The sequence below is a fragment of the Lissotriton helveticus genome, chromosome 4_1 (assembly GCF_964261635.1).
Source record: "Lissotriton helveticus chromosome 4_1, aLisHel1.1, whole genome shotgun sequence".
Classification (NCBI taxonomy): domain Eukaryota; kingdom Metazoa; phylum Chordata; class Amphibia; order Caudata; family Salamandridae; genus Lissotriton; species Lissotriton helveticus.
In genome coordinates, this window is record NC_136063.1 from 1,425,832,932 (window position 1) to 1,425,853,952 (window position 21,021).

Here is a 21,021-nt window from a genome sequence, read left to right on the forward strand (position 1 = left end):
ACAAAAGCCATGTCCTTCCCAGAACGGAAACAAGCATCCGAGGACCGGCCCGGTTTCGAGGTAACACCTCTCTTCAGCCCGGCTAGCTTGATTCCAGTGGTGTGGAGTGCCTGGGACTCACGTCTGAGCATCCCCAGTACACTTAGGGCCAGATGTAGGTAGGCTTTTACCGGGTGGTAACGGCCGAAAACCGGTAAAATCGGCCGTTACCGAGGAAATGAGATGTAGGAGGCCGGAAAATACCGATGTTCTTAAAATCCGAGTCGGAAACATACCGACTCGGTAAGAATGACCCGGTAAAATTACCGTGTCGGAATCTACCGTATACATAAATACCGAGTTCGTATTTTCCGACTCGGTAAATCAGAAACGGTAAAATGAGCCTTGGAGATGTAGGTAAGCCCAAAAATACCGATTCTGCCGAAAAACGGTATTTTTAAGTCGGTATTTACCATGCATTGAAAGCAGGTGGTAACCAAGGGAGGGCTATAAAAAAAGTCCCAAAATGCACCTCAGGACCCATGATGGCGGCTTTCTACATCATAGCAAGACGGCAGAGACTACAGGCAGCAGGACAGAGAGAATGGCTAAGGGAGGAACAAGTGTACAGGCAGAGGATAACACTGTTCCAACTGACAGAGCCTGAAATACTGCAGAGGTACAGGCTACACCCAGACACCATCAAGCAATTGATCAGGGACCTACACCCTCTCCTGGACCACCCAACACCCAGGGCCCATGCCATCCCACCTCATGTCCAGGTGCTATGTAGCTTACACCTGCTGGCCTCAGGGAGCTACCAGAGTGTGATAGCTGTAGTGGGTGGCGTGTCCCAGGGCTGCCTGTCCCGCTTCTTCAGGAGGTTTCTTGACGCCATGATGCAGAGGATGGGGCATTATATTAAATTCCCTGTTACACCGGCAGATTTAGCCAAAACCAAGACTGACTTTTATCAACTGGCACACTTCCCTCACGTGATCGGCTGCATCGATGGCACCCACGTCCCACTCTGTCCACCTGCAGCCACAGAGCACATATACAGGAATCGCAAATCGACGCACTCCATCAACGTCCAGGTCATATGTAATGCAGGTAACCTCATCACTGACATCGTAGCCAAGTTCCCCGGAAGTACCCATGATTCATACATATTCCAGAACAGTGGAATATACACACGCCTACTTGCCGGAGAATTTGGAAATGGATACCTGCTAGGTAAATCACATTGACACACCCTGACACTCACATCAGATCTACGTCTCAAGTACTTGCAATTAATGTCTATCTTTCTCCCCCTAGGCGACAGTGCATATGCCCTGCGGTCCTTCGTGCTCACTCCCTACCTCAACCCATCCACCAGGAGTGAAAGGCGATACAACGTGGCTCACAGATCCACACGAAACGTAGTTGAGCGCACATTTGGACTCCTAAAGAGCAGGTTTCGCTGCCTCCACAAGAGTGGAGGTGCACGGCAGTACACCCCAATCATCTGCTGCAAAATAATAGCGACCTGTGCAATGTTGCATAATCTCGCCACCAAGCAAGGCACTGAGGTGGAGCTCACATTTCATGAGGACATTGATGACGACCCAGAGGTGGCAGAGCCCCAAGCCACAGTGGCAGCAGCAGCTACAGATGGGAGACTGAGACGGGCAGAGGTTACACAACAATATTTCTGAGTGAGTAAAGAGACACAGGCATGAATGTAACTTTGTGTAAGTAGTTTAATAATCACTACGCCACAGCATTGTTAGCTCACATTGGGCTCACTAATACTAACACTCCATGAGTGTGTTGTCACGGTTCACACCACCGTGACTACAGCCTTGGGTGGAGTGCAAAGTCATTGTTTGTGGCCACGGGCCACAGGGCGGGGCTGCTGTGGCTGTGAGCCTATGTCCTCACGCTGGCCTGTCAAACTTCCCCCACGCCTGCCACTCCTCCGTAAGTCATGCACAGGAGTGCTTGCACCACTCCTGCTGGTGGACCCCTCGCTTTCGGCAGCACAAGTGTCGCCTCCAGTGCCAGTCTGATGCGCGAGCACTAGCTCCATGGCAGTGGTCATCCTGGCCATACCTTCACTTAAATTGGTGCAGCACTGCACTATGGCATCCTGCATCGTGACTGACCGTCTGCACAGCAGAGTGGTAGCAGTTGCAAACCTGTTCAGGGCCTTGGTTTGCTGGCGCACATCCACACGGGCCTTGCGTCTCTCCAAATGGTCCCTGTCCAATTTGTCACACAGGACAGTCATGCACTGTGTGATATCTGAAATTCCTGACGCCATGGATTGTATGCCTTCTGCCATGTCCCCTATGCCCTTGCCTACTGCTTCCAGTTTATTGTTAGTTGTGCGTGCGTGCCTCTGAACCCCCATCATTGCTTTTGCCTGCAGGCGCTGCACCTTCACCATGGTGGCCTCCAGTCCGCAGAAGACACCTTGGACTTGCCGCACATCCTCTACCTCCCGTGGCCGTCGCCCTCGGACACTGGCCCGCGTGACTCTGGGACTGGGCTGCTGCTCGGTGTTGCCTCTGTCCTGTGTGTCACCCTCCACCTCCTCCTCCTCCGATGATGTTTGCAGTATTCTGCGAGGGGGCACATCATGGCTCCTGACTCTTCCCAGCACTGGGGATGGTGATGTGGGGGTGGGTGATAGTTCTGCCGCTCCTGTGTCCTGACTACCAAATAGGAGAGGGGAACGTGGATATTCAGCAGTTGCCTCCTCAGGTATCGGGGCAGCCTGCTCTTGGTCCTGCCCTCCGTGAGAAGTGCTAGGTCCGGCTCCTTCCCTCCTCTTCTCTCTGACCTCAGCTGTGCTGCGCTTTGACTCTCCTGTGGACAGACATGGACATTGTGTCAGTAATGTTGTTCACCTGTGTCATGAGATTAAATACACTTCTATTGCACATTTGCCTGTCTCTCATTTGCCTATGCTACTTGTCTGTTGCTCCCCTTGCTGCAATGCACGCTGACTGCTCTGAGGTATCTACACATGACTACATTTCCCAGGATGCATTGCAGGACATTAGTTAAACCTGTTGTGGAGTCTGATTTATCCTGTGAGGGGAATAGGTAAAAGGGTAAATGATATTGTTCCTGCATCTTACCTGCTTTCTTTGCTCCTCTTGCTGAGCTGTCTGCGTCTCCTATTCCGTGTATACATTCCTTCTCAAGGGTTGTAGCGACCATCTCCTCAATGTCGGTGAGTCTGGGGGCTCTGTTTCTTCCGCCTCCTGTAGCAGCACTTTCCTTGCGGTGGGCAGCAAGCTTTTTTTTGGTGATTATGCGGATGTCATACCACCGTTTTTTTAGGTCTTCAAGGTCACGGTGGGTGACACCAATGGCATTTACCTTGCCTTGTATGTCCAACCAGGTGCTGCGCTTGATTGATTCAGCAACATGCAGAGTTTGCTTTCCAAATATTTTCCCATAATGTCTGACAACCTCCGAAATCAGCACCTGCAGTTCCTCCTGGCTGAACTTCTGCTTCCTTTTGCGCTCAGCAGCTTCTCTCTGTGCCTCCTGGCTCTCCATCTTGCTGTGTAGTTTGTGTCAGGAAAGGCTGCTCCACACTCTGTCCTCCTGCTCTCCTGACTGTTTGTTTCTGCACCTGCATGGGCGTGGCCTGTCCCAGGTACTGGGGTGTGGTGCTTGGATCTGATTGGTTAGTTCCCCTGTGGCTTGGAATTTGGGTGTGGTTGAAGTACCTGATTGGTTCACAGGCACACATGTTTGTCAGTTTCAAATTCTTCGGCGGATAGTTCCGACACGGTAAATACCGGGTCGGTTTTTCCCGACTCTGTATTTTCCGGGTCGGAAGTTGCCATTCATTCCTATGGGCCATGGCACCGGTGGATCGGTTTTGGTTTTTCCGTCTCGGATTTTACCGTGTAGGTATATTCCGAGTCGGTAAATACCGTTTCCGAGTACCGACAGGTTCCGAGTCGGTATTTTATACCGTCATTGTTACCTACATCTCATTTTCCTCCTCGGTAATACCGAGTCGGTATGACTCGGTATTTAAGAGGTCGGTAAATATTATTTACCTACATCTGGCCCTTAGAGCGGTAACTGCAAACACAACAATGATGGACAGAATGTGGATCAATGTCACACATTCACCCCAGTCCAAAGATCTGGGCCCAAATCCATCGTTTTTCCACTCCACACCACCCTGGGTTAGACAATGGCGATATGCAAATCAGCGCTGACCCTGTGCCCCATGGGAACAGTCCAGTCCGAACTACAAAAGCCATGTCCTTCCCAGAACGGAAACAAGCATCCGAGGACCGGCCCGGTTTCGAGGTAACACCTCTCTTCAGCCCGGCTAGCTTGATTCCAGTGGTGTGGAGTGCCTGGGACTCACGTCTGAGCATCCCCAGTACACTTAGAGCGGTAACTGCAAACACAACAATGATGGACAGAATGTGGATCAATGTCACACATTCACCCCAGTCCAAAGATCTGGGCCCAAATCCATCGTTTTTCCACTCCACACCACCCTGGGTTCCCATGGGGCACAGGGTCAGCGCTGATTTGCATATCGCCATTGTCTAACCCAGGGTGGTGTGGAGTGGAAAAACGATGGATTTGGGCCCAGATCTTTCGACTGGGGTGAATGTGTGACATTGATCCACATTCTGTCCATCATTGTTGTGTTTGCAGTTACCGCTCTAAGTGTACTGGGGATGCTCAGACGTGAGTCCCAGGCACTCCACACCACTGGAATCAAGCTAGCCGGGCTGATGAGAGGTGTTACCTCGAAACCGGGCCGGTCCTCGGATGCTTGTTTCCGTTCTGGGAAGGACATGGCTTTTGTAGTTTGGACTGGACTGTTCCCATGGGGCACAGGGTCAGCGCTGATTTGCATATCGCCATTGTCTAACCCAGGGTGGTGTGGAGTGGAAAAACGATGGATTTGGGCCCAGATCTTTCGACTGGGGTGAATGTGTGACATTGATCCACATTCTGTCCATCATTGTTGTGTTTGCAGACCTAGGAAAAAGAGGACATTACCTGCTTTGGCCCCAGCCCTACCGGCCTTTCCCAACTCCAACCTGCTCACAGTGAAACCTCTGCTGTCCAGTAGCCATCCAGAACCCAGTGGACCTGTCCTGCACTTACCTGACAGTCTCTGTCTCCCATGAGCACCGGATTTGCTCAACAAAGACTCCAACACAGAACCTGGATCCAGGCAGCTTAGCGGTTCTGCACCACACTGCACCCGACGCCCATGGGCCGAGTACGAGTGGCCCAATACCACAAAGAGGTCTCCCCAGTGATTCTGACCTGGGTTCCGGTGATCCTCGACCTACCTCGAGCTTCAGACAAATGCCTGCAGTCTTAACCCAAAGGTTGCTCCCGACCTGAGTTTGTAAGAAGATCCGACGCCTAAAGACACCCCTGCACCTGACACCCCATGGCCTTGGATGGCCCAACTGACAGTGTCCAGGCATTCCCCAAGAACCGAACTTACCTCTCCTGCTGGTGTTCACCTTCAAAAAACCTCCTTGCCTGAGCCTGCAGCCTTTTATTCGAACCAGAGATCTCCATGGAAAAACCACAGGGCTCCTGACGTCTTCTTGGTACTCTGCATCCGGTTGCCTTGTGCAGCTGGTGGTGCAGCTCCTGTGCTGATTTTTGGCCCCTGTAGTGCTGATCCTAACCCTAGGAGCTTTGCTCACAAACCTGTAGTGTAGTTCCTATAATGCCAATAGGCTCTGCGTATTGAAATGATATACACAATAGATTTGACATAGGACTAATGTCAGTATGTCTCTATCGAGTATACCAAACTTAATTGTATGTGTGCCAGCTAACTCAGAGGTCACTAGAAACTTTCTGGAACAAACAAGAAGGGATTAGTCTCTGACAAACACATACACATGACACCTTTGTTTCCCCTAGGACCGTAACAATATCTTCAGAGTGGTGGAAACAATAGATAACTATTTCACTCAGTCAATCTTGCATGCTTCGTTTCTACAGAGTAGCAGAGATATAGAGAGACGGCTGTTTCAATAAAAGGGTTTATTGAACAGTCTTATTTCTCATGCAAGAGATATGAACTGAAACAATTGTTATTCAGAATGCGAAGTATAATGCGTACACCGAAAACAGTAATATAAAATAATACTGTCATAGCATTGTCTGTTGCTATGACATATATAAAAATACATACATAAATAACACAGGCTAAAATACTAAACTGGTGCTTCGAAAATACGCCTACCCCAATGTACCTAACCTAGGTCTAGTACCAGGGAAGAAGTAGGTGCTGTTTAGCATAGGTTTTAGTTCTGACAAGAATTGCCAAAGGTTTCTCTAGGTTCTAATCAGCTCCATACCTTAGAATGAGAGAGGTTGGTATCTCTTTCACAGGACTCGATTTCCCAATATACCGCAAGGGGAAAGAAGAAACACTGGAGCTGGATTCTCAGCAGCAGGATGTCAGCACCTTGTCAGTGCGTCAGCTTGGGGAGTTGGCTTCCTTCAGCACTTGCTATAGCAAGCTGCGTCGTGCAAGTAGGTAGTCGTACTGCACCAAACCACACTGTGCTTTGCCATAGCAAGTGAAGGTATATTTATACCTTGACGGTGCTTAGAAATGCCAGTATTGATGTAAAAGTCGGGCATATGAACATCATGAATGAACCCCTAAGGAGTAGTTGTACATGCATAATAATGAGTTCTTGGAGAAATCAATATCCAGGCAAGGGGAAGTCCCTAACGGCTTAAGTTTCTGGTTTTCCAAGAAATCGCTGTGACGTAGATGAACGGATGGAAGTAGCCATGCCTGTATTTGGATAGCATGGGCTATGCCTATATAAGGACTGGATTTCTATGCCTATATGAGGGCAATGCGAATTATACCTATATAAGAGCATGAATCAGGAAATTCATTCTGAATATATAATCGAACACAACACCCACTCCACTTTCTTATGTACGATGTTACTAAATTCCAAACATGTTACACATATCTAAATCATATCTACACATGAAATGTGAAAAACCCACCCGAAATACATAAAAATTCATTTGAACTGGTTGTACACATAAAAGATGCATTGGTGCTGTACGCATTAAAGCAATGTTTCATTCTAAGCATATTTTAACATTCGAATGCTAAATGAATCAAGCATGAAAATATACATTTATGAAATGGCTCGTAAATACAGAAGAAAAAAGGCAGATACCATTTCATGTCAAATTACATAAACTGTTTGTATTTGTGGACAAGGTCAAATATTGTCTCCTCGAAGTTTTTCAAAGAATTCTAGTTCTCTATGAATATTTCTACTTTAAGCCGATTACTTATGCCAAAAAATGAAAAATACAAATTTGGAGACCAAAAAAAGTAATTAATCATAGGTAAAAGTTCTTTGTTTTCAAACATGAAGGTCAAATTCAAAGTTTCTCAGAACACTGTGTGCTCAAAAGTCAGTGTAGTGCTTGGAGAAAACATGAAATCTTCTAAGTCTGTAAAAAAGTCGTCTATCATTGTAGGTGACAGTTGCATTACCTAGTTTAGAACATTAACCGCCTATAGATGTGAAGCATCGCTTTCAGCATTCTTTGCATTAGCAATGTTCGAATCGGTTGGTACCTGTGTGCCTGTACTTTCCTCTCGTATCTCAGCATCAGCATTTTGTGTCTGTGAGATCTCAAGGAATGCCGTCATCAGAATTGGTAGCTCCTGGGGACAACACTTCGCATGGGCCGTTACCGGGTCCAGCAAAGTATCAACATCCGTTGGCATGACTGATGGGAGTGTCAAACAGATGTCTAGCACACATTCTTCTCCGCATAGCAGGCAGCGTAGAACAGGTAAGATGCAATCTTGCCAGATTGGTCTGAATGACAGAAACCGTGTGGTATTTAATTCTCACAAATGAGTTAATCCCTAAATTTGGACGATGCGCTCATGACACTTCATCTCCAATAGAGCTCTCTCTATGGTGCTTGGAGTGGTGCTGGTGATTTGGCTTGCCATACCGTTGCAGAAGGAGCAAAAATAGTATCCCCGCAACGAGTCCCAAAAGGAGGGGCAGTCCGCCAAAAACAGAGTGCACGAAGTTTGGAAATATTCCGAGGACTGCTTGAAAAGGTGCTAACAATCCAGAACATACGTTCTTAAATAGATGTACAATACCGCTCGTATCAGACATGTCTAAGATACAACTTAACATTTCCGAGATATGTATAAGGCAGTTTGTAGTTAAAAGTGCATGTATCTCGGCAGAAGTCCTTGCGACTTGTAGATCATAGGTCTCTTTGGCCTAGGTCAGTGGCACATTTTTTTGCAAAACAATGGCTTTCATTCTTTAAAGTATCAATTTATATAAAAGAGACGTTCAGTGAAGGCCATAACTGCGACTCCCTGGCTATCTTGGTTTTAGGAAACAATACTTGCATACAGCAAGTGACCCTGGCTGACACAGTTATTAGATATGGTATGCCTGGCAATATGCCACAGCAGCCGTGATCGTTCAACATGAGGTAACTCCCATTTGAAAGTTGTCCAAATATAGGATCAATCACTGCAGCTGGTGAACCTTGCAGGTGGCAGGATAAAATGTTAGAGTAACCATCGCAGGCCCCGTGTAAGTTTACACCTTGACAAAGGAGAGAACCGCTTAGTGCGTTTTTACTGTTTTTACCACTAAGAAACACTTCCCTTCCCCCACTCCAACATCTGTGTGTGTATGATAATTCCCAGGATGTCTTGATGTATTCCTTACCCAACCTTTTGTATGCACCTGCTGGTATATGTTTTAGGAAATACTGAAGATGGAAAATTGTAACAGGCAGAGTGATTGCTCCATGTATAATCCATTCAGTAGCTGGTTTCTCTGCTATCGTAAATGGCAATATTTCCAGTTTTTCAATGCTTAGCACCATATAGTCTGCTCCCCTCTGTGCCAGTTTGATCTGTTTCTCAGTGAGATTGAATTCTGAAAACAGTGACGTGGTAATGATTAAACGCCAAGGCATATAGTCTGAACAAAGGTTTTGCAACGTCCAGCCTAATAGCATGATAGAACGTAATTGCGACTGACCATGTTGCAACATGACCAAGTTCCTGTTCCATGATGTCTATGGCAGAAGACACTATGCTGTCCAATGAATATATCCTGGACGACAGAGTTGTTAATTTTAAATATAACAAATCCTAGGCAACTTGAGGGTCCTGAAGGTCATCAGGTACATCAACACATATATAACACATGCAACAGTGTATGGAACAAATAACAGCAAATAAAATTAAAAAGTATATTATTCATTTATTTAAACGACAAGATTACACATGAAAGATAAAAACCACGGGAGGTGGCAGTAATACAGTGAATGACAATTATGCCAAAATAATATAGGGCACATGATAATGTGAATACAGTACATATGCAATAGACAATCAATACAACATTTAATTAAAAGAACAAAACAGTGGGTTAAATGGTAATCTCTACAGAGTTGTTAACCCATTGTCAACTACATAGAGAGCTTTCTCTAAATTAATACGATCAATTTCTCGCATTCGTTCTGCAGTCTCTGCTTGCGTAATCTTCCATGCTTCATTATAAGCAGAATAGATACCGGCATATATAAAACATTTATGGCGCTTTTTTCTTGGTCTTAGCAAGAATTCCCTAAGGTCTGCGCCATCTGTAAGTAAAATTAAGTGTTGCTTTACATCCTTAAGTGTAGATCTTTGTAGCCAATCAAGGCATAACTTCCCTACACTATATGTTGTTACTGTTCCAGGATGCTGTCTTTGTACATATCTTGGGTCTGGCCTATTGAATGTGAAACCCTGTGTTTTGTTCAGTAGTCTATCTTGACAGTTGTTGTGTCTGTAGGCCAGATCAACCATTTTTTCCAATCTGGATCTGTTCTGTTGTGAAGCAAAATAGTATGTACGTCGACCTCCCACTCTGAGGTGTCTTCACTTTCAGGTGTAGGTGTAGGTGTAGACGGATTGTTCATGTCTTTAATCTTGGCTAATCCAAGGCAAGACGTCTGTTGAACAGTGTCATTCAAAAATATAATTTGCCCAAGTATTATACAGGCTCTAAATAAACCTTCTACCCCCTAAACCTGCCAATCTTTTGTACCCCAGACAGTTTTTGTCTCAATGTTGTATTTCCAAAAGTCGAAACCTAGTCCAGACAGTTGGGCATAAAAAGGCTGCAAAATAAATCTGTTTTGTATTTGTTAACATCATTTTCAGTCCTGTTTTTTTACATTTCTAAAGTAAAACAAATCTGGAGTGGATACATTGAACCCTGAAAAGAATGGAAACTTATTTCAAAAGTTTTTGAGCTACCCTTTGGTGGGGTAGGACAATGTTCTCATTGGTTATACATTAATACATTTCTAGGCATTGTTGATTTGTGCAAGAAATGATGACCATAGTGATTATAACAATATATTTGTTCATAGTCTTAAGAACCTTCTAAATATTTATGATTAGTGAACACTGCAGACATTTATAAGTCTGACATCATATTATTAACACAATCATGAATAGAAAAAGTCACCCTGCCTGAAATGATAAATAGTGGTCCCAGGTGGGATCCGTTAAGATTAGGGGGGAGCAAAACTCAATGAATATCCAGAGCCAAAAAGGCAAATAGACCACAATTTTTATAGTGGTGTTATTACGGCGTTTACCATCAGGAACGGCAACCATACTCCATCTTTTTGCCTTCCTCAAATTGTACCCGCGTCCATGCAACCATTATTCCAACTCATGTCTGTTGCAGGCCAAACCTGACCCACCTGTATGAAATGATAGAATACATTAGAGTATGAATGATCTTTTAGATATGACCGCCTGTTGAGCCCCTTGCCCGACCCCCTGGAGTGAGTGGAACCCTGTATTTTTTGTATGTACACCTTCCTACGAATGTAATTGTGTTTACGACATGATGATGAAGCACTAATGATTTTATGAAAAAAAATTGTACTTAATATTCTTTGAGCATCCTTCCAAATGTGATTTATTGTACTAAATCAAATCAAACAATAATAAATCAAAAAAAAAATTTTTTTTCTATAAAAATTGTGGTCTATTTGCCTTTTTGGCTCTGGATATTCATTGAGTTTTGCTCCCCCCTAATCTTAACGGATCCCACCTGGGACCACTATTTATCATTTCAGGCAGGGTGACTTTTTCTATTCATGATTGTGTTTTTCCCCCTCGTTCCTGCCTACATCACTTATTGGCCTTGGGGAACCCCCTTCTATTCCTTATCATATTATTAACAGTCTCGACGTCCCAATCATCAGAAAAGGTACTAGATGAAACAAAGTCACAATGAAATATTGTACTGGTGTGGAATATTCAACAGCTCCTACGGGCCAAAAATGTCATATAATGTTCTGTCCCAAGCTATACCATTAGGTACAGGAACGGCTGTGCTGTTCACAGCTGACAGGTCTCTTTGTTCACGATGTGATGATTTGTGTGGTTTGAGGAGTAAGTTGATGTTCTTACATGCTGTGTCCATTTTGACATATCTTCTATTTATCAGCACACCCAGAATTATTACCAGAGCAAACCAAAGTAGAAGAAATAGTACACCCAACACAATCCAAAGTTCAATCCAGGGTGAAACCAGATAAGTCTTTTCCAGGTGATGAAAAAAGTAATTTACTTTGAAAGTTCTTTATGCTGGCGTTGTTTCAGGTTTGCTGGGATCCTCAGAAAACGTATCAAAGTTAATGAAATAGCCAGAGGCAGGTCTGTCAATTGTTGGGATTGCATCATGATTCGTTGAAATCGCTGGAACCACTTGATCACTTGTTACTTCTTGGTAGACAGGTATTTCTATTTTTTTTGGGTCTCAAGAGGTACAAGTTCCATAGCTTTGTTGCTTAGTCCTTCTTTTCGCACTGCAGATTCCTCGTAGGTGATGAGTCTTTCAGCTTGAACCTCTTGGATGGTAGCTAGAGGAGTGCGTCTGCTACTTGGTCAGAGTCCACTTGGCTTACTGCTTAGTATCGGCCACATAGTGTGGTTTTATTGCAATTCGGGCTTCAACGGGGCAGCTGAAAGCACAGTGCCTGCTCTTCTGCAGGTTTTGCACAACTTGGGCTGGTGCTGACGTCAGGGTCCATGCCAGCACAAGTTGTGCAAAACCTGCGGAAGAGCAGGCACTGTGCGGTCAGCTGCCCCGTTGAAGCCCGAATTGCGACTTCACAAGGTACTATCGACCTTTTCTCTCAGAGTATTTACTCTGATGTCACCCTGAATCGGGCAAACACCCAATTCACACTTTTTAAGGTCCTGAAGAAAGGCCTATGACCCACCAGGGGCAAAAAAGGGCTGAAACATGTTGACCGTAGATCTGGACATTCATTGCGCAGCGGACTCACCACACGACCTGCCTGCGTGAATGAGGGTTCTCTAAGTACCATTTTGGGTACTGATGGATACAACACAGAGGACCCTGGTAACAGGTACAAGTGTTCCATTTCCCTCTGATTACAAATTACAGACAGGAAGCTGAATGGATCGCAGCTCCTTCTAGCTCGCCTCACCCTGATTAAAACAACTGTAGAGACACATAGATTCTGGTCAGTTGTTGTAAGTTCCCCTCTCTGAAATGGTTCCCCAAAAACAGGCTGGGTCAAGACTAGGTGACGATCCCTGGGTTTAGTATCCCTCCATTGCATGAAAGGTGTCCTCTCTCATTGCAACTCTTCCCTAAGTGTTGCATTTTCAGCTTTTAACCTACTTAGATCAAGTTGCAGCTGCTGCATTAACTCAGGCATATTGTTAACGTCATTGAAGTCCCTTGTTAAGGCATTTGCTACATCGTCTGTGAATATTTGGTCTTGGTCAGTCTTGGCTCCACATGAAATGAATGTTAAATGTTGTGGCTTAGCAAAGGGGAGAAGTGTAATTGTTTGTAAGTAGGAACAGGTGCAGATAAATAACTTGTGGATTTTTCAGATGTTTCCATGGAACCTGAAATGTGACCTTGCATATGTATGGCAAAACATTTGTAAAAGCTAATAAACCTTTTAAACAAACCGGGAAACATGAGTTGCAGCTAGCTATTACCAACAACATTTAATATGGTCAATGGACAGGGTACAAGATTTTTGTTCATTCATAGGTGTTGGGCGGAATAATATTAGTCATGCCGATATATTGTGATAGTCAAGAGAGGTGAGCTGTGGCAGAATTCCTGTCAATAACCCACAAGGTGTTCTCAGCATACTACTTCCAAAGCAACAACATAGCGGAAATACCTGCTAAAAAGCAAGCTCTGCAAATCCCTTGACCCCTCATCAGCTAGTCATTGGTAGGTCGATTCAGACACCAATACCTCAAAGCAGATCCAAACTAATCGCAGAGTCCAGTTCCAAGGCCCCAAGTAATGAAATGTATATATATATATATATATTACCTACTGGCGGTCGCCAGTAGGTAGTTATAGTTAGGATTGTTTTCCTTAGGGAAATCGCAACATTCTATTAGGAATAACTTTAGCCCCAGTTGAGGAATCTGCCTGAAATTTTCCTCAAATTTGCCTCGCGGCGCTCCGGTCCTTCCCTGAAAGTTTGGGGGGGATTCGTTAAGCGGGGGCCGAGATGAAAGGGGGGTCCCAAAACGTGTTTTCCCCATGTTAATTTCCATAGGGCGGTTGGACTCGCTTTTAGCCCGAACGGCTGAAATGATTCCCACGAAACTTGGCAAAATTGTAGGGACTGGTAGCCCGATGTGCCTTTGCTATGTCTCAAGATATGTGCTCCAGTGGATTTTGAGTAATTTAGGTTAAAAAAAATATATATATCTATAAGCGCGCCCCGGTATGCGTACTGGGGATCGCACCCGGCGCGTAACGCGAGTTCGCGCGCGGAAAGCTGATTGGCTCTCGGGTGTCTGTCAACATTCGAAACAGTCCGGAGCGGCCGCCATCTTGTGTCTTGGTAGGATCGAGACACAAGAGGTGGCAAAAACAAAGGGGGAAATGACCATAAGGGGGCAGGGTAGACCCCTCCTGACCCCCTAGGTTTGATGTGGGGGCCATAAAAGGGCCGTACCGGGGAGCGTACTGTGTTAAAAAATAGTGAAAAAACTTAGTGTAAAATAATTATTTTGAGTGATCAGAGGTAGGGTAGCTGAGAAAAGAGCTTTTGGGTTCTGTTGCTGATTTAGGTACATATAAGTACATCCCACACACATCCACATGCACACACCCCACACACACACCCACACACACCTCACACACCCACACCTCCACTCACACCCAAACACCCCACACACCCACACACACACCTTACACACCCACACCCCACCCACACCCAAACACCCCACACACCCACACCTACACACACACACACACACACCTCCCCCCACACACACACACCTCACAGACACATCCCACACATCCCCCACACACACCCCCCCCCCACACATGGGGAAAACCCAGTGAAACAGTAAAATAATAATTTAAAGTGCTTAGAGGTAGGGTAGCTCTGAATAGAGTTGTTGTGTTGTGTGGGTGATTTAAGTACCAGCATGTAGGTACCAATACAGAGTCTTATATTCAATGTACACCGTCTCCTCTGTAGATATCTTGCATGTTGTTACAGAAGTTATTGTGGTATATGGAATCTATACCATAGTCTCTCTGGAAAGCAGAAACAACATGGAGGCAGGAGATGAAAAAGAGATGTCAAATACACATTGGAGATAATATAGTGGGAGAAGGGAAGTAACTATGAGCAAAATTATTATGTAACACAAAAAAAGTTGCACAGTATACTATAAGTCTCACTTTATGTTATATTCATTTTGGTACTATTTCATGAATTACATATAAAAAAGAATAATGTCTAGAGCAATTTTTAATTAATAAATAAAAATGTATTGCTCTGATTTTTCAAAATTTAATAACACTTCCAACATTATATCGTCAGGAATGTCCTCATTTTCAGTCCATGATTCGATTTCTTCCACACAATTAACTAACTCTTCGTCTAGAGACTGATCCATAAAGTCCAAGTCTTCCTCAGGATTGTTTTGAAGAACTATTTCGAAAGAAATATTTGCTTCTCCTTCCATTTTCTTGCTGTAAATTGCATTAAAAATAAATATATCAGTAGAGTTAGGGCAGTGTTGGGTTTAAGTTGAGACAGGTACTTCTGAGTTTTTAACAGTGAAGTTATCTTTGGGCAGTGTATGGTATCAAGCAGGAAGTAGAAATATAAAAAAAAGTGTATGTGAAGAAGCCTAAGTAATTTCATAATTATACCAGAGAAACCTAACTCAATCCATAACTATAACAGAGAAGCCTATCTCAATCTATAACTATAACAGAGGGACAGTAAATAACTATCAGAAAACGTTTTTACAAATTAACTTAAAGTGCCCCTTACAAATTAACAACTTACCTTATTAAAAGGTGATGAAGATAAATGGAGAAAGTTGTTTCAAGATGTACCTCAGGTAGGTGTAGTCAAAATGGCCGTGTTTCCCTCTCATTTTATATTTATATTCATGTACATAACCAATCAAATGTCAGGAAAAAATAGTAGAAAATGAAAGTAACATTTTAATTGGTTGTAAATCCTAACTCTTCATATGTGTTTTTGTCATGTAATTTACCTCAGGATATTTAGACAGGGCTACAGGGCAAATGGCTCAATGGAATTCCACCAAATTTGGGAAAATGGTAGGGACTGGTATGTAGTATGGCCTATTCTATATCTGGTGAACATCTCTACAGAGGTTTTTATGTAAATCAACTTTTAAAAAATGTTGGGAGCGCTTACCGGTGCGCACCCCGGTATGCGTACTGGCAGCGCTATGGGAGTCCTCCTTCTTGTGTTTCGGTAGATTTGAGACACAAGATGGAGGACAAACAACACTGGGAATGGGTAAAAGGGGGCACGGTAGACACTCCCTGACCCCTAGGTTTTCTGAGGGGGGCTTGGGAGGCCCATATAGGCCCCAAATTATTATTTTTTTTTAATTTTCTCGGGGGGAGCGCCCGGTACGCGTACCGGGGAGCGTACTTTGGTGAAAAACAGTGAAAAAAGTTAGAGTAAAGTAATTGTTTTGAGTGATCAGAGGTAGGGTAGCCCTGAAAAGAGCTTTTGGGTTCTGTGGCTGATTTAGGTACCTACAAGTAGGTTCCAATGCACAGTCTTATATTCAGGAGGAATATTCTATTCCCCTCATCTGAGAAGTGCACACCATCTCCTCTGTAGATATCTTGCATGTTGTAACGCAAGTTATTGTTGTATATTGAACCCATTCCATAGTCTCTCATGTAAGCAGAAACATATTTATTCACATGTTTCCGTGCTTTCTCAAATTGTGGACAAAATTGGTTGGACCACTTCCATTTCTGTCTTTGGCATATATCGGAAAATACCAAGGCAGTTTGAGGAAAAAGTGCCATCAATTGTTCAAAGGTGTCCTTTAAAAGCATTTCCAGACCTACCCCAGTCAAAGTGCCTAAGTCATTTCCACCACAGTGCAGAATTATGAGGTGAGGGTGTGGCAGATGCAAAAAGGTTTTCACCAATGGTATCAATTGATGACATCTCAATCCTCTCTGGCCAATTTATTTAATGTTCACATTTGGTAAATTAAGGTTGTGAAAAATTCTGGTAGCTGCATACCTTTGAGCCCAGTGGATGTAGCTATGTCCAATAATCCAGACAGAATACATGGTAAGAGGAGGTTCTGGTGCAGTCAGATGAAGTGTGGGAATGAAATGGCAGGTGGAACAGTAGGAGTTTGCAACAAAAAAAACTGTGCAGTTTCAGTGCTCTTGAATCACAAGCAATGATTGGTGGATTCAGATAGTTGAAAACTGAAAGTTAGGGTGCATGGTTCTGTTTTGTGAAAGAAGCAATTTGAATGGTTAAGAAAAAGTCATTTAAAGAAACATTGCACTGGATAAGCTGGGGTATTAAGAGGTCAAACATCCTTGCTAAGTTGAATTGCAACATTGTAGAATAAACTTTTAAACCTGAGAGCTCAGTGAGGAGGGAGTTGCTATGGTAACAGGTAGAAAGGGCAGAGGGGGGGGAAGGGTGTTGATTTGAAAATAGAGAGGGAAGAGTTTTGATTGGTTACCATGAGGAATATGTGTGTAAAATTAGAGGTTCTCTGTGCCATTCATGGTTGCAGTGGCTGGAGTACATACCTTTTGCTCTGCTAAAGAAATATTGGTGTGTGTGTCTGACACTGTTCTCAATCTCCTAAAGCATTTGTAAAGGTGAGTAATGATTCATTTAATATAGATAGAGAGTTGTATACTCTATGGAGAAGATTTGGAAGCATATTGTGGTTTTTTAATGTTGCTTTGTGTCATGCATTTTGATAATGCTTGGTAAAAAGTTTTTACTGCATAGAGGAATTGTATTTTGTAAAATTGTGAAGTTTCAGTAGTGACATGGAATGCTTGTACATAGGACCTGTGCTGTGTTTCTTAAATGTGATGTCAAAAACGATAATCAGTGTAGGAAGCACATTGAATTTCCTTGCATAAAGGATTTGTATTTTGTAAAATTGTGAAGTTTCAGTAGTGAAATGGAATGCTTCTACATAGGACCTGTGCTGTGTTTCTTAAATGTGATGTCAAAACCGATTTTGGGGAAAATGAATGGCTTTTACATTTTTGAGAAGGAATAAATAGTGTCTGCATGCTTAAAAAAATAAATGTGACCCTTTCACAATTATGTTACCTGTGTTAACTCAGTGTAGGAAGCACATTGAGTTTCTTTGCATAGAGGAATTGTATTTTGTAAAATTGTGAAGTTTGAGTAGTGACATGGAATGCTTGTACATAGGACCTGTGCTGTGTTTCTTAAATGTGATGTCAAAAAGGATTTTGGGGAAAATGAATGGCTTTTACATTTTTGAGAAGGAATAAATAGTGTCTGCATGCTTAAAGAAATAAATGTGACCCTTTCACAATGATGTTACCTGTGTTAACTCAGTGTAGGAAGCACATCGAGTTTCTTTGCATAGAGGAATTGTATTTTTGTAAAATTGTGAAGTTTCAGTAGTGACATGGAATGCTTGTACATAGGACCTGTGCTGTGTTTCTTAAATGTGATGTCAAAAACGATTTTGGGGAAAATGAATGGCTTTTACATTTTTGAGAAGGAATAAATAGTGTCTGCATGCTTAAAGAAATAAATTTGACCCTTTCACAATGATGTTACCTGTGTTAACTCAGAGTTGGAAGCACATTGAGTTTCTCTGCTGTTGGTTTGTGTCATGTTTTTTGAGAATGGTTGAATTTCAGTAGTGAAATTGAATGCTTGTACATAGGACCTGTGCTGTGTTTCTTAAATGTGATGTGAAAAACGATTTTAGGGAAAATGAATAGCTTTTACATTTTTGAGAAGGAATAAATAGTGTCTGCATGATTAAAGAAATACATTTGAACCTTTCACAATGATGTAACCTGTGTTACCTCATACTAGGAAGCACATTGAGCTTCTTTGCAATTAGTTTGTGTGATGTTTTTTGATAATGCTTGGTATCAACATTTGCAAGAAAGAGGATTTGTATTTTGTGAAATAGTGAGGTTTCAGTAGTTGAATTGAATGCTTGTACATAGGACCTGTGCTGTGTTTCTTAAATGTGATGGGAAAAACGATTTTGAGGAAAATGAATGGCTTTTAAATTTTTGAGAAGGAATAAATAGTGTCTGCATGCTTAAAGAAATAAATTTGACCCTTTCACAATGATGTTACCTGTGTTAACTCAGTGTAGGAAGCACATTGAGTTTCTTTGCATAGAGGAATTGTATTTTATAAAATTGTGAAGTTTCAGTAGTGACATGGAATGCTTGTACATAGGACCTGTGCTGTGTTTCTTAAATGTGATTTCAAAAACGATTTTGGGGAAAATGAATGGCTTTTACATTTTTGAGAAGGAATAAATAGTGTCTGCATGCTTAAAGAAATAAATTTGACCCTTTCACAATGATGTTACCTGTGTTAACTCAGAGTTGGAAGCACATTGAGTTTCTTTGCTGTTGGTTTGTGTCATGTTTTTTGAGAATGGTTGAATTTCAGTAGTGAAATTGAATGCTTGTACATAGGACCTGTGCTGTGTTTCTTAAATGTGATGTGAAAAACGATTTTGGGGAAAATGAATGGCTTTTACATTTTTGAGAAGGCATAAATAGTGTCTGCATGATTAAAGAAATACATTTGAACCTTTTACAATGATGTAACCTGTGTTACCTCATACTAGGAAGCACATTGCGCTTCTTTGCAATTAGTTTGCGTGATGTTTTTTGATAATGCTTGGTATCAACATTTGCAAGAAAGAGGATTTGTATTTTGTGAAATAGTGAGGTTTCAGTAGTTGAATTGAATGCTTGTACATAGGACCTGTGCTGTGTTTCTTAAATGTGATGTGAAAAAAGATTTTGGGGAAAATGAATGGCTTTTAAATTTTTGAGAAGGAATAAATAGTGTCTGCATGCTTAAAGAAATAAATTTGACCCTTTCACAATGATGTTACCTGTGTTAACTCAGTGTAGGAAGCACATTGAGTTTCTTTGCATAGAGGAATTGTATTTTATAAAATTGTGAAGTTTCAGTAGTGACATGGAATGCTTGTACATAGGACCTGTGCTGTGTTTCTTAAATGTGATTTCAAAAACGATTTTGGGGAAAATGAATGGCTTTTACATTTTTGAGAAGGAATAAATAGTGTCTGCATGCTTAAAGAAATAAAGTTGACCCTTTCACAATGATGTTACCTGTGTTAACTCAGAGTTGGAAGCACATTGAGTTTCTTTGCTGTTGGTTTGCTGTTGGTTTGTGTCATGTTTTTTGAGAAAACTGAGCTGGACGGTCTAGGCCTATTGACCCTCTGGACTGACCCATCATCCACCTGTCCATTAATTTCTAAAAAGAGGCTGGCAAAGGTTTACCACGACAGTAAAATAGCGGCACTTCGCAGTCGATCAAACCTTGGGACCCTCACGGAGTCTTTCTTACGGATTAAGGACACTTACAGTTTCGAACCAGCTTTGGACAAATTATACCCTGCCTCACTCAGGAAACTCTACTTGCAATGGAGGCACGGGTCTCTCCCGATTCGAGCACTTACCAGCAAGTGGAGCGAATCCGCCCTCAGCTTATGCCCGGCTTGCAGAGTGGCCAACGAATCTGAGCTGCACATAATTTTTTTCTGCCCGGCTTACGGCGTGATTCGTAAGAAATGGATTGTTCCTGTATGTACGAATTTGGGGTTTGCTGATTGTCTTGTTGCATTCAGAGTGCTCAAAACTGACCTGTTGGACCACATTGTTTTTGCCGTGGCTAAATACCTAGGTTCTATGTGGTCTCTGAGGAGACAGCGCCTCAATGCTGGTTTTTAAATGTTATACTAGTAAATCTGTGAAATCCTGTACTTATGAAATACTCTTATGACACCGTGGATGTTCAAATGTTTTAATGTTTTAATGTTTTAATAATTATGATTGAAATGTTTTTTTTAACATCTTTTATCGTGAGAAATTACCGAAATAAAGATTTATGAGATGAGATTAAATAAATATATTTCAACCTTTCACAACGATGTCACCTGTGTTATAACAGATTAGGAAGTAGATTGTGCAGATGAGGTGAGGCATGTCCAGAGGTACAGAGGAGGTGAGGCTTATGTTCAAGACTGTAGTGGGAGAGAGGCCTTTCCTGGGAAGCATAGGTGGTGAAGCCTGTGTGTCCCCCACTGCACTCTTAGACACAGGCCTCACCTTCTTTGTACCCCTGGACAGACCTCTCTTCCACTACACTCTTCAATACAGGCCTCACCTCCTCTGCACCCCTAGACAATCCTCACCTCATCTGCACCCCTGAATAGACTTCAACTAATCTGCATCCTTAGACAGGCCTCAGCTTATTTACACCCTTGGACATGCGTCATCTCATCTGCACCCAGTTACCATCAATTATACTCAATACATTGAGGCCTGTCCAGAGGACACAGATGAGGTAAGGCTTGTCCAAGGG

General features: G+C 42.9%; 1 long non-coding RNA gene across 1 annotated transcript; it reads left to right on the forward strand.

Moving 5' to 3' along the window:
- Positions 1–1,367: 1,367 nt before the first annotated feature.
- LOC144827537 (uncharacterized) lies at positions 1,368–2,909 on the forward strand. Its single transcript, XR_013610242.1, has 2 exons — positions 1,368–1,679; positions 2,396–2,909. It is a non-coding gene; the product is annotated as an uncharacterized LOC144827537 (long non-coding RNA).
- Positions 2,910–21,021: the final 18,112 nt, after the last annotated feature.